Raw genomic sequence first — 15,073 nt, 5'->3', positions numbered from 1 at the left:
TACTGAAGAATGACATTAAGTGCTACGGAATTCAAAAACTTGATGTTACTTACTCCCTGAAAGACCATTGGGTATAGACAGTTTTCTGGCTACCTTGTAAGACTTTAGGAAGCTTATCTGGTTAGCGCAGTGAGAAAAAAAACAGCTATTCCATAAAATCTTTGGACTACCACCTCTTAAATTGTCCCTTCCAGTGCAGTGGTGGAAAGGAGATATGAAGTGAGATACATACATGTCTATTTAAATCTTTGCTTGCTATCTGTGTATCTATCTAACTAGATGTGTACCTACTACCTATCTAGCCCCTTGTACTTATACTTAGTTTTTAGTGAAACTTCACAGACACTGTTATACCTAGATTTTATGGAATATTCATCCATGTTTTAGGCTTGGGCTAGTGCACATAGTCTTGGTATAATGGAAAAAATATGTGGTTTAGCAGAGCTATAGGAAAATCATGACTGATGGAGAAGAACCTAGGAATTCATAAATGAAGCAGGAATAATTGCTGTGTTTGCCTCAGTTCCTAATAAAATGCATGAGAAAAGCTTTTTTTTTTTTAAAAAAAACTAGTTTTAGGAATGGGAAGGAAAAGTTCTCCAACTGTTTTATTTTTTTCCTCTTTACTTCCTGACATAACAACTGCAGTAAAAATGAAAAGTTCACCTACTGAAATAATGTATCTAATTACTACAAAAACCATCAGAAATGACACAAACATTTTCTATCACCTTTATGATAGATATAAAAAGTATAGATATATTGCCTTTCTGTGAATACTAGAAGGCAAAAACCATTCAGACTTGCTGATACCATCTCTTGATAGCTTTACTTCCTTGAACAAACTCTGTCTTCCTCTCACAGCTCATAACAGTTCTAGAACCATTTTTTTGTTATTCCCTGGTTGATTAAAACTCTCATGAGATTTGATGTAATTTTTATTTTATTCTTTTTTGGTTTTACTTTTCCTTAGTAAACTGTCCTGATTTCCACTTAGGACAGGCTTCCTTTTGGTGTTTGAACTGTGTTGCTCTCTTACTTTCCTCTACATATGTTTCTATAATATTTTTTGATGAGTTACCAGTATGATACGTGCTGCATTCTGCTGCAATATTTTCACTAAGTTCTCAATTATTTTTTTAAAATCATATTTAGAAGGATTTAAGAATGCCACTATGGGCAATCTAAAGTATCCATCTAGCCCTGCTTCCTGTCAGCAACCATAGTGTGATATTCACTCATAATATTATCCTTGACTACCATGATCTTTGGTTTTGGTGATCTTCATTTGTGGAGGTTTTCAAGACCCATCAGTACAAAGCCCTAAGCAACTTCATCTGAATTCTGCGTTGACCCAGTTTTAAGCACCTCCTGGAGTCCCTGTCACCCCAATGACCCTGTGCTGCTGTGATTTCCTGAGTGAGGGCAGAACCCTGCAACTACTCTCTCTGGATTCTTTCCTTATAAACACAAAAAGGAAAGAAAAAACAAGTCACTGAAGAGCTCTAGAGCTTGCTGCTTAGTCAGTTTTCCTACTCCTCCAAATTCCTCAATAATCATAGTTCCACACTCTCCTATGCTTTGAGTGGTGCTCAAAAATATTTTGTGTAATTAATCAGCATGATTTGGTGATTTGTAGAGACCAATGCTAACTTTGTTTTCCTCCTTCTTTTATCATTACTAGGAGTCTTTAAGGATGCCTGTCCCTCCTTTGTTCCAGACTCAGGAAAAACATGGAAGTGAATATCTCTTTTTTTATTTTCCGTGACTTCATTTGCTCTCATAGAGTGTTTGTCAAATTAACTTCATAGAATCATAGAATCATAGAATGTGTTGAGTTGGAAGGGACCTTTAAAGGTCATCTAGTCCAACCCCCCTGCAGTAAGCAGGGACATCTTCAAGTAGATCATTCATCTATTTAACTATTTCATTCAACTGCTCATTAATTTGAGATTTTTTCTTATACTTACCTTGCATTTCCTTAAACTCTTTTGACAGCAGTTATGAAAACTTTTTTTTTTGCATTTACATTGTATAAAAATAACAACTGTATTAAGTTACCACAGCTTCCTGTAGCAAGCAACAAATTTGTTGAATTTTTTTGAAGCCACTGTTTGAAAGAACAAATAAGAATATATTAGGTATCAAAAGGAATCAGGACGATACTATTAAGGGAGACTGAAAAACATCCAGCATAAATCTGTTGATAGCAATATGAAATACTAGCTAAAGTATCAAAAATAGCCCAAGACAGACTCTTTCATAGGAATCTATCATTCAAAGTTTAATTAGGTCTTGATTTTCTTAAATTTATCTAACACTATGACCCTTTGGGAAAATGTGTATAGAATTTAATATAGTTTCATATTCTGACATGGAATGCTAACAGATATCTCAAAAAACCATATTAGAAATACCTTCTTCCACAAATGTATCTAATTTATATTGAACAAATACCTGTAGGTATTTAATTCTTGTAAAACTATTATAATCTTCTTCAGTACTGTTGCTCTCATCATGGAAGGATTTTTCAACAAGAAGAATCATGTACAGGTTATTGTGATATGGTTCATGAAGGTTTTCCTATTTCTGCTATTGAAGTACCCAAAAATCCCCACTACCTTAGCTTTAGTGAAACAATAGAGAAGTCCAGAACAGGACATTTTCAAGATACCTCAGTTACAGTTGTGCTTAAATATCGGGAACAAAAGTACTCTTCCAGAAAAGTACTGGGCCTGATGCTCGTCTTGCATATTAGAAATAAAATCAAGAAAAACTGGAAGTAAGTTATTTCTTATGTTCTCAATGCTTGAGAAAAGGTTCTTTTTCCCCATTAAATATCTCTTTGCTATTCTTAACTTTATGCTTAATAAGTTCTGTGATTCAATGCAATTTGGGAGCATCTTCATTATTTAGAATGCAGCTCTATATTCCACAAAAAAAAAAAAAAAAACCACAAAAAACCAACAAAAATAAAGATGACTGACATCTGAGATCTTATCATTGTTCTAATCCACTGGTTGGGTTTATTTTCACTGTTGGGTGGTGACACTGTGCTAGGTCATTTTCTTTCCAACTTTTAATCTTCTAAGGGTTGCTGGAATCTTTTCTCTTCCATCTTCCTTTCCAACACCTCTTACATTTACAGCCATTTCTAGAGCTTTTAGGCTCCTTCTAGAGCTTTTAGGCTCAAATTGCAGAACAAACATGTCTCTTTTTTCATCTTGGCAGAGAAGACTCCCGGGCATTTTCCATGGACATTCTCCTTCCCAGTGTTTGCGGTTGGGCAGAAAGTGGCACAAGGAGGTGGGTTCTATGAAGAACAAAGAGATTAACTATTTGTATCTATGTTGTAGAACAGTCCAGTAACAGAGCTGGGAAAAACTCAGGCCAGGTCAAGAGCAGATCCATGTTGCCCTCCTGGAAACACTGACTTCTTGACCAGTCCCACACTGTCACCTGTCCGAATTCCTCATCAATTCCACCTCCATATTAGAGACATAGCAAAAACTTGCAACTATTAGTAACCAGTTCTGTGTGTGTCACATATTCTTCTGTTTGCCTCAACTTCCCTTGACTCTAGGCTTACATCTTTAATTTGTTTGTTTGTTTGTTTGGGGTTTGCCCCTTCATGTCACCCACTACTTACATTCCAGAGGAAAGAGAATGACAGTAGCCAGGAGCACAGTACTTTAAGACTCGTCCAGGATGCTCCACAGTGTATTATTAATATTTTACCAAAGGGCCTCTCCTTTGGCCAGCAGCACCTTGCTCCTGCACATGCTCTGGTCATTCAGCTGGAGCAGACATTCAATTGCAAACAGGGGGTTCTTAATGTGTTCTAGCAGAGAAAGTTTTAAATATCAGTTCCATCTAAAAAGGCAAACTAGCATTCCTAAACTGTGACAAGGAGAAATGGTGATTCATCAGACACAAGAGCACATTTTTCCCCACCCTGTTGTTTGCTCTTCTACTAAGAGCATGCAGAGGTAGCAAACTGTGCCTTAAAATTCTTCTTTTTTTTTTTTCTTCTGTTAAATAAGACCCACGTCTGAAATGGCTCCAAGAACTGTAAAACTGTGGGTGATTCATCTCCACAGGAATTATTAGAGAGAAAGTATCTTTCTTTGTGAAGTGGAATGCATTCATTGAGACCATTTCGTGTTTTTCCCTCGTTATTTATTAGCATTTCATGGACTCTTATAATAATAACTCACAATCCATAATAATGTCATAAATCAAAAAAAAAAAAAGAAAAGGTTGGCGTTATCCTCTCACTTTTTGTTACAGACTTTGCTGCCATAAATCTTTCATGTTTCTTCCAAAAATAGAAGGAACACCCCATTACATTCCTCTGAAGCAGAAAAAGGCTGTGGTGCTATAACTATGTCTGCAATTTCATCTATGACACTGGTCCTACTGCCTCAATGAGATGGAAGTCCTTGCTCCATTGGAAGCTCTAAGTCGGTCTGGATACTGGTTAAAGGCTTTTTGCTCTCAGTGGAAAAATGATTTGATGGCTGAATTGCTTAGTTGTAGGTACATTGCTGCAAGCTGATTCTGCATATTTCTAGTTGTTCCTATACACGTTATTTTCCAACTGGAGATTCTATTTTCATTTCTACGTTCACAGTTCATTTGCACTTGACCCCCTAGAGATTGTTTTCTTGAGTAGGCATTATGTAAAAGTACAGGGAACGGATTAACCCCAGTTCTTCACTCTACTCTGGACTGTATATTCTCTAAAAAGCACTTTATAGGCACAGACCTTTTTTACTGTCAATTAGCTCTTGAATTCTGGTTTCTGTGCTTACTCTATAATTTGTGCTCCTCTACAAATAAGGAAAGTGATGCATGTTTTGGGTTTGGGGTTTTGGTGGGTTTTGTGGATGGTGTCTTTTTTTCTTTTTTTTTCTGTACAGTACGTTAATGGTATTTGTGTTTCAGATATGCCAGATTCCTTCACTAGTCACTTGAGACACAGCACAAGAATGAATTACTCTGAACTGTCTTTCTGTCTCCTGACAGGTCTGCTTGAAAAGCAGCTTGCCTCAAGCTGAATTCATTGTTATTTCACTTATCTCCAAGTCAGCAAGAGACAGTTTTACAAATCTCTAACATAAGGCATGAAATGGAATTCAACAGCAACACTGATTTCCTTCTTTTTATTTGGCTCTGGCCAAATGAATGGAGGCTGATAAATTGCTAATACAGAGAGCACATTTTGGGTGTTTTTTTTAAATGTTAACTTTATTAAAATCAGTTACCCTGTGAGACAAACAGTAATCTCATAGAGAATCAATTCTCCCTGATTTATTTATCTTTTCCTGTATATACTTCAAAAAACAACCTTTGGGGTGAAATACTATGAGAGTTGATAGCATTTACTGAGGTGTGTGAAACATATTAGTCTTTCTTTTTTTGACCTTTATGACTTTAATACATTACTGCTAATAAACGCTATTTAAATAAATATGCAATTAGCTTAAGACCACTAAAAGACATTCCATTTTCATGAGGCAGAATGCTTCCCTGAACTTTCCAGGGCACAGGGATGATCTCAAACACATTTTCCTAATTATAGTGTTGTGGGTAGTAATCAACTTCCACTCATGGATTGGTTCGCAACTATATACTTATGTGAAAAGAAGCCATGTTTTTAAAAGATATGTCTATTTAGTAATCTACACATGCCTCAATGACACGATAATCTACATTATCATATCATGAGGATGGTCCCTACTGCAGGTCGTTTACTGCTCCAAACAGTGAGGCAGCCCAAGCCCATACCTGTGCTAAGCGCCTTAGGACGAGAGGACCATTCCCTTGCAGTGGTTTGAGTACGGTCACCCTCCTGTCCCTCGAGGAAGTGGTTCTGACTTTTCAAATGTGAAAGAAGGACATTTATCTCTGTTTTTAGTAGTAACAACACAGTCAAAGGCTGCTTCCATCAGGGGAACAGAGCTTTCAGGCCCACCTGCTTGTCGCAAACACAGCCACAGACACCCAGAATAGTCTTGCCCATTGAGTAAGGTTATTGGCCTTTCTTTGGCTCTTGCATCTTGCTAAAGCAGCACTAAATGCCACTTTTTTCATGAAAAGAGTCCTCTTCCTTTCCACTGCTCACCTCCCCTCCAACTGAAGGTTGTCTGTTGAAGAAATAATTGGGGCAATGATGTGAGATCCTAGGCCTGTCCCAATCCATGGCACAGTTTTCAAGGCTATGTCTGCACCAGTACATTAAAATGGCTAGAAGTTATTCTGTGTCCGGGAAGGCAGGAGGTATGCTTCAGCACACCTCCATAGGGCTGAGCGTCCTTTCCACCCAGCCTAGCTTGCTTTGTCCATGCTGGAAACGTTCCTGGGTCCTTGAACTGTGCTGTCATTGAACAACAGGTTCAGAGAGCAGAACCATGTTAAAGGGTGCTGGCAGAATATCACGTGCCAACATTCATGAGTTCTCAATTACACCTGCAGTCTTTAAAGGCAGAATCTTGCTCAGAGCATTTTGAAAGCACATGAAGTGCACTGAAATGCTGTGGATAACACCATTCAGAAGCTGCCATTGCCTTCGACCCCTGTATGGGATGCACAAAGCATGGGGAAAAAAATCTCAAATCAGAGTCAGGAGCAGGCCAAATCCATCCTTTTTTTCAAAATTCATTTTTCTTTCTACTATAAGTGCTTGTCATTTTTCAGAGAAAATTTGGCAGTTAGACTGGAAAGAACTCTCCATTAAAACCAATAAGCAGTTCTTTCTACAAATCAGGGGCTAACATTAGCAAAAGTGGCTGAGGTCAAAAACTTAAGCCTGTTTGAAACAGTGACATTTTTTAGCATTGCAACAGGACAATAGCCTGGTTAACTGCGAGTTGCAGTACTAGATCCTTAATGTAATTTCACAATTGCTAATGCGGGTTTTTTTCTATTATTTTCTTTTTAGTTTCATCAAAAAGCCCAGATCAAGCACAACCTGCTATTGTAGGGATTTTTAATCAAATGCAATTATATAATTAATGATACAATACTAAGCCATGGCAGTCTAATTACCATTGATGAACATTTCTTCAGGGGTCTCTAGCTCTTCATAGTGGAGAATGGCAGCGAATGGATTCCTAATAGGCAGCTCAGAGCCCCTTGGGCTGTGTCATAGACAAATAGAATTTCACATGCTTGTACTGCTCTTGTCTTATTCTAACAGCTCCCCTCCTAGTCATACTAAATGAGTTAGGCTTATTCTGTTGAAGCCAACTAAAAGTTCTGCATCAATTCTGTAACCAGCAAATGCAAATGTGGGAGTGCAGCAGTGTTACATGCCGTGTTTTCCTCTAGCACCAGGAAATTTCAGGGTAGGAAATTTCAGTGTAATTAACAGCTAGAAATTATACTAACCACTTTTTTGGTCAGATATCCCAGGAAATAAATGAATTTGTCATTAGGCAGTCAATAGCCAATACTCACACAGCTTGAAAATGAACTGCAAGAATTGAAACTTTCTTTGTAATAAGTATGTTAGAGATAATATCAATGTCTCTCAGATAAATTCTTCTAAAATAAACAAGATGCATATCTCATATGCAGTAGTTTTAAAGAGTCACGGAGAGACAGAGTGAGAAAAAGAAATGAGAGGGGAAAAAAAGGAAAATAACCTAAAAGTAACTGGCTATATATATTCCCTCATCCCAAATAATAGAATTACACAGAACATAGTGACAAAAACTAAAGCATTGTAAATCAGTGTCTTTTTGCAGCACATCCAGTCATAGTCCCTGAATGGCGTGGCTTATAGTAATGCTACAAGGGTGGTTAGTGAAGAGACTTGAGGAACAACACCAGGGAAAGTAAAAGAGAAATGTTTTATAGAGCTATCGGTGTCGGGGGAGGACTTGATTCCATTTCTTCTATAAATATTCTTCTTGGGCTCAAGTCAGGGTGTAGCTACTCTGGTAACGAAGACGGAAGGTTGCACAGCAGCACAGCTTCTGCCCTTAAAATGCTGAACAGCTCTTAGTACGTGTAGCGCTAGTGAGAGGGACTACAGCCCCATTACTGCTCTCCAGGAAGTCACCATACTCCTGCTAAGGACACAAAGCCACCAAGAAAGAAGCCACATCATCGCATCGAGCAATAAAATCTCACGGGTGAGGAGGGAATATTTAAGTTTAAATTAACCTCTGGAATTATTCCTTCCTTGCTGTGTTGTAGCTAATTTGCTGTATTTGTGTGCCAGTAACCATATAACCCATTAGCTCATCTCAGTTCTTTGGAAAATAAATGGAGGAAAGTTAAGCAATTTGGGCGAGTTTGGGGGTTTTTTGTTTGGTTTGGTTTTTTTTTTTTTTTGCTTCCTTATTATTCAGCCTTCTCTTGAGACGAAGAATTATGCTTTGCTGTACATTGCTAAACATGGAAAAATAGTTGTTCCGTACAGAGAGGGAATATATAAATCCCTAACACGCAGCTTTTCAACCCACAATTTCTTACTCAGCTGAGTTACTCCAAAAGACATTTGTTCCTCCTGTCACTGGTACTATTGCACAGATTGTTCCAATTACAGAGCTATGCTTTCTTTATGAAGCTGGTTTCAGTTTTTACAGCCAAAATGACGTGTAAAAAATTGCAAAATCAAATATATATTGTGCCTATTGATTGTGTATCTACAATGGGCCATAAAACTTAATCACTATCATGAAACCTCTTCATAGAATTACTACTTCAAAACTCAAAATGAATGAACTGGAAGGGTTCTTTTATGGTTCTTGTACAAATATGAGATATATATGTATTGTTCCAGGAAGAAATTGCACAATTACCATTAACCCTACAGTGAGATGGATTTTTTTGAAATATAATACACCAGTACACCAACTGACACTTAATAGAAGTTTATAGGCAAAAATTGTGCTTCGTCACAAAGGTCTGGATTTGCAATATGCGCTAACATTGACTACATCGCCAGATCCAGAGCTGTATAAACAACGGCAAAAAGGCTTTTCATGATTCCTGGTATTTGTAGCTATTGACAAAGATTAATACTGACATCTACAGAAATATATGTCTCTCAATTACTATGAGTACTCCCATAAATTTACCTTAGCTTTTTTGAAAATTTGAAGTCTGGTTAAATTATGAAAAATAAAGTGGTTTTATGTAAATACTTCTGAAAAGAACCTTGATAATATTTTCTTGCATTTTATAAATTATAAATTGAACAGGTTGTGTCCAATCTACAATTTATTCTAGATAATAATAGTGTGTTGTTATGCAAATATCACTACTTTTTTTTTTTTTTTCCTGAGAATGTGAATAGTTTAGAATCGCTATTCACTGCTACCTCTTGCAGTCAGTTTTCTAGAAGGATACTAATATTTTTCTGTTTGGTTCTTGCTCAGGGCAACTAAAAATTTCTTGCTTCAGGAAAGGATGTGGAGGTAGGCAATAATATTCAGCCTTGAATGTTGATATCAGCCTTAAACATCTAAAATACATTGCTAAAATAAATTCTACTTTATTAATGCATTTTTAAAAGTCAAATCATGCTATTTTAAATGCAGTTGTTTTGAAAGCAGAACAGGTCTACATTAGGCTAATCTCATGACAGGGTTTATCTTGCATATCTCAATGGCATGTGAACTGAACTATCTTTTTGAAAATTCCTCCTACTTCTTGCACCACAGGCCAGAAAGGCATGTGGCTGAGCAACCATGAATTCCATTTTTCTTCCTAGAGATTTTGCATGCAAAACAATACAATGTCAGCTCAAATTTAACATAAGTAATCTTTTTCTGTTAATCTGATTTCCCATTTCAAGATTGTGCAATACAAACAAACTGTGTCAGACTATGCAACTGAGAAGTCCTGTTCTCAAGGCCTGAATGAAAACAGAATGAAACCCCAATTCTGTCTTAAAGGCATTTCTGTTATTCAAGATTGCTATAATTTCTTGTTATGTATTTTGTTGGAGAACATATACTTGGTGGATGGAATGCTGTATAATAGCAATAGGGGAACTACTATACTGCAACACAAATATAGTCCATGCAGGTAATATGTCTCCTCTCCCTCCCAGTGACCACTATCAAACTACTCCATAGGAAAGTAATAGATGCCCTGCAATATTCAGACTTAAAAAAACCCCTACCCCTTGGCAGGGGTATCTATCCCAGACAGACATGCTAGGTTTCATTTTGCCAAATTTTGACATGAACAATGTAGACATCTCTATTTGGGTTCATCAGCCAAATTTCCTTTCCAGTCAGAGGAGATAATCAGGTATTTCTAGAGCAGAAGTCATCACACTTATTTTAAAGTACCTAATTCTGTCAGAGATAGAAGTGAATGAGATAGTGAGTTTATATGTAGATATTTACACTATAGACATCCAAAGGTTGGTGAAATACAGTTTAACCTCAGAGACCAGTTTAAACCCCAAAATAAGCAGTTATAATTTCCAAAACTCTCCCATCCATGATGGAAAATTAGTGAGCATTGCAAGCAATTTTGTGCAATATGTTGGTACATTAACATCGCTGGAAAAGCACATTGAAGGTTAATTTCAGTTTAACAATATAATCCTTGAAAAGCCCTCACTTATTACCTGGAGTACTGGGAAATGGGTCAATGAGGTTGTTTATGGAGCAGAAGCTGACGCAAGCAGAAAGACACTCTTATCAGCACCTGAGTATAAAATAATCACTGACTGCAGCTCGTCTAAACGTGATTCACTGCAGGAATTCAGCAGGTGATTGATAAGGGGAGTACACCAGAAATGTAAGCAGCCTGCATATAAAAAGAATGTAAACAATTCAGCATTCCTCCCTGCACTTACCACCATGGAAACGATAACAACGTCTCTCTGTTGACATACTTTCCAGCTCAGCCTCGCCTCTCCTGTGCATAAAGACGCTGAACTGGCTACAGATCCTCTCCAAACCCGCTGACCTTCCAGACAGGGAAACAAAGCATAATGCCTCCCACAGTCCCCTAGCACACCAGCATTATGATAATACTGAATCCATTGGTCCTCCAGAAGCACCCACTAGGGGCAGAGCTGGTCAGCTGCACAGGCCTAAATGTCTATGCAGTCTTGCAGACAATCCCAACAACAGTTTAAAGCTCTCTGTTCCCTCCTAGGGTGTCAATGTAAGCAAACCAAACTGAGATGCCAAGGCAGACGTGCAGAGGTAGCTCCTCTGGGGCAGGTCCCTTAGCGTAATCCTGCTGTCTGGATCCTCCTGCCAGCCTTGAGGAGATAGAAAGGGACAACATACAGGGATAAACTTGCAGGGCTGCAGATAGGAAGAATAATTAATACTACTCTCTGTTGAAGAAAACCAGATTTTCAGTCGAGAGGATGCTAGGGAAGATAATTTCTGTAATAGCTGTGTGATACTACAAAGCTAATAGCTAGTAGGACTATGTTGAAGGGTGACTTGGGTTCTCCTTCCTTTTATATTGAAAGAATCATAACTGTTAAGTCTTCTATTTATGACAGCGGATTGATGATTTTAAATGATTGCACATTCATTTGATTTAGCACTTTGGAAGAAGTGAAAACGCCAGTGATAACATCAGTGTATTCTTAAGAGGCAGATCTGCATTCCACATGCCTTTGTCTCCTTTTACTGAGGACTACATTGACAAATTACAGTAAATGCTTAAAGCACATGGACTCCTGAAACATTGTCATATCCTAAATTAATACTGATGCTTTCATCCTGCTTATTTTTTAAAATGACTGTGTTGTTTCAATACAGTTGTTTTATATGAGATTCTTGTACATTTATATCAGACAAGCTCTGCATGCATCAGGCAACCATTTCATATGAGCCTGTTCAGAAGAACAAGATCCTCCCAAACAGCTTTCCAAGTTGTTTTATAGATTCCCCACGTTCCCCTATTTATCAACAGCCAGAGTCACCCAGCCAAGCATTTGACCACTGAAATCCTTTGACCCATTTTTTCACAGAAACTTGCATTTATTCATAATTCATGTTCATTCTTCCTTCTGCATATGGATGATAGAGCTTAGATATGCAAAGTCCAAAAAAGACTAAAAATGGTGCCTAGAGCAGACAACCCTTCTGTGCGTGTGTTTGCTCACTTTGGAAAAGTGTGGTGAGGTTCTTGAACCCGATCCTTTCTACTTTCATATGAGCAAAGAGAATGTGATTCATGCTGAAATGAGAGAAAAAGGAGCTGTAGAATACATTGCCAGAACCACGTGTTACTCACCCAGAAGTCCTAAACAGAAGTCAAGGCTGCAATAGGTGAGCTATAACTCTGGTATTCAATCTTTCACTGATAAAGGCTGAAGTCTCAGAGAACTCAAAAGTGGGTAATATGATGCCAAATTTTAAGAATTATTTCAGGAGAAATGTTAATCTGCAATTCTTACAGCCATACCACACAGATCAGGCAATCTGTAGTAAAGACTAAAATTAGCATGATATGTGTGATGTATTAGGGAAGAGCTAGCATGGATTTTCTATACGTTAATTATGCATACTACAGTGCTTTGGTGACATCAGCAGTGATGTGAATAAGGGAGAGCTGGCTCATAAAATCTACTTGAATCTCCAAAATTTAACTTGATGAAGGTTTTTCTGAATGAAAAGTAAATCGTCATTAGGAAGATACTTAAAAGATAAACACTTTGTCAAAAAATGGAAAGCAAAAGGTGTAGTACATTGTCAATATTCCCAATGGGCTGAAATGATCAATAGCATACTTCAGTGATCTGTGCTGTTAACTCATCCATAAATTATCTAGAAAGGGGAATAGCTGAAGTGACAAAATCTGATGGGAATTCATTGAAGTTGAAGTTGTTCAAAGCTGCAAAAAATGCATGCTGACTGTGTAGCAGCATCTTAGAAGAACTGAGCCAAGGCCTGGCTGTACTGAATACCTGATAAAATAACATGGAAGATGAAACTTACTGTAGATAAATGTAAAATAATATATCTAAGAGGAACGATCCTCATTTTAGATATGCAACAATGGTTTTCCAGTACTAGTCTAGAGTGAGGTTTAGTACCAAATTCTGTGGAAATTGTTGACTTGGGGCTCAGTCCAGTCAAAAAGCAAAGAAAATGTGAAGCAGCATTAGGAAAGAACAGAGAACAAACCAGAAAACAGCATTTTGGTAGCATAATCTAATGTTCGCTTTTCATTTGCAAAATCAAGGAAAAAAATGTACTTTAACAATTTCTTGAAAGGCATTAAAAATAATAACAGCCGTACCTCTGTGAAGTCAGCTTCTTATGATAAAGCCATTTGAAAGGTCACCAGTTCCTAAGGTGTTATGATAAGTGTTGATAGTCCTTGCTAATTAAAATAACCTCCTACACACTGGGCTTGCTTTTTAGAAACATTTGTTTCCTTTCTTTGAGAAAATGAGTTTTGCAACTAATGGTAAATTCTCAAGTTGGTTCCCAATTATATGCAAATGGAAATTCAGTTTTCTCTCTTAATTTGTTTTTTGTTTGTTTGGTTTTTTTTGTTGTTTTTTTTTTTTTTTTTATGTAGGCTTTTTTTCCCTTCCCCATCCCCTACTTTTTTCTTCCTGGATGAGACACAGTAGGAGAAGCAGTGATTGGAGGTGTTGAAACCAGGCCATTACAAAATAATTGCAACTGCATTAGCACCAGAAATTCTTTAAGACCAATTAATAGGGAAATTCACTAAAAGCTCCATTATCTCTTTAAAAGAGCTTTACACGCTTATGTCATGCAGCTCATAAATAACAGGGATCTAAAAGGAAATCCCTTTGTAAATTGTTTTTCAGACTTCGTAAGAGTAGGTGCCAGTCATGAAGCTATTGAAACATAAGTTTCTGTTCAGAATAAAAGCACCACAGAATGAATCATGATCTCATTTTGGAAATTACTGCGAGTGGAAATGGAAGACTTTGGCCAGACTGGTTATGTTACAGACACACAAGGGAACTGAGGAGATTTGAGTTAAACAAGGGGGTGTCAGCCACGGTTTATTGGTGATTTAAAGATTCTGTTAAAGTTAGACGCATTGGACAAAAAGCAAAACGGAAATCATAAGTACATATAAAGCCACATAGGTGAATGATGAAAACCAGAAGGAATGCAAAAAGACTAATGATCCATCCTTACTTTAGTAGCAGTCCGTCAAGAAAACATGTAACACATTAAATTGACTGGATTACAAGTCAAGAAGCAGGAAGCCATCCTGGTAAAACTGTATCACAGAGTTACTGGTACCTCATCGTTGCGTCAGTGAGTGAGCATTTGAGGGATCAGGCTTCTTCACAAAACAGGCTTCCTTTACTGTGTTGGCATTTGGTGTCAAGCTTAATTGCCTTATGGTGTATGTTTATGGTCAGGAGTAACAATTTCAATAAGGCCCAAACTGACTCTCATTGCATTTGAGGTAGCTAGCGGGGAACTGCCATGAAATTTGTGCTGTGTTTTGTTTGTCTCATATTTTGTCTCAGTATAATCCTAAACAGTCTTAAACGGTCTTTGTGAACTGCTATCTGGTGATATCTTAATTACTCTTAAATATCAAGAAAGTATAACAAGAACTAACCTAAGGAAACAATATGTAATTCATCTTATTTAATACAATTCTCATGGTGCCCATGCAAGCCAGACAAGAAACCTTACCAAGAACAGCTGCAGGATAATCAGATGCAGCAAACCTTATCAGAAATATGTTAAAGTGTTGTGATAGGATACTGCAGCATCTTTTTTTTTCCACCTTCCTAATGTGAAATTATAATTTGAATTTTTTGTAGGTGTTACAGTATTCTAAAAGATCTTGATTCAGATGCCAGAGAACAAGACACAAGACCCTTCTTCCCTGTATCCCTGGGGATATATACATGGTCCCCTGTATCGGGGATATATACGTGGTCCCCTGTATCAGGGATATATACATGTCCTGCATGCCTACGATGGTATAAACACAGTTATTTAGGAGGTGCTTTCACTGAAATATGGGTTATATGTGGTAATCAATCTGGCTTCAGTGACCGAATTACACCCTAGTCGAGTTTTCACTTCCTATTCTTTGGGATTGGTCCTAGAGAGGAAAAAAA

Source organism: Larus michahellis, chromosome 2, assembly GCF_964199755.1.
Source record: "Larus michahellis chromosome 2, bLarMic1.1, whole genome shotgun sequence".
NCBI classification, from domain to species: Eukaryota; Metazoa; Chordata; class Aves; order Charadriiformes; family Laridae; genus Larus; species Larus michahellis.
Note: the sequence above shows the minus strand (reverse complement) of the source record.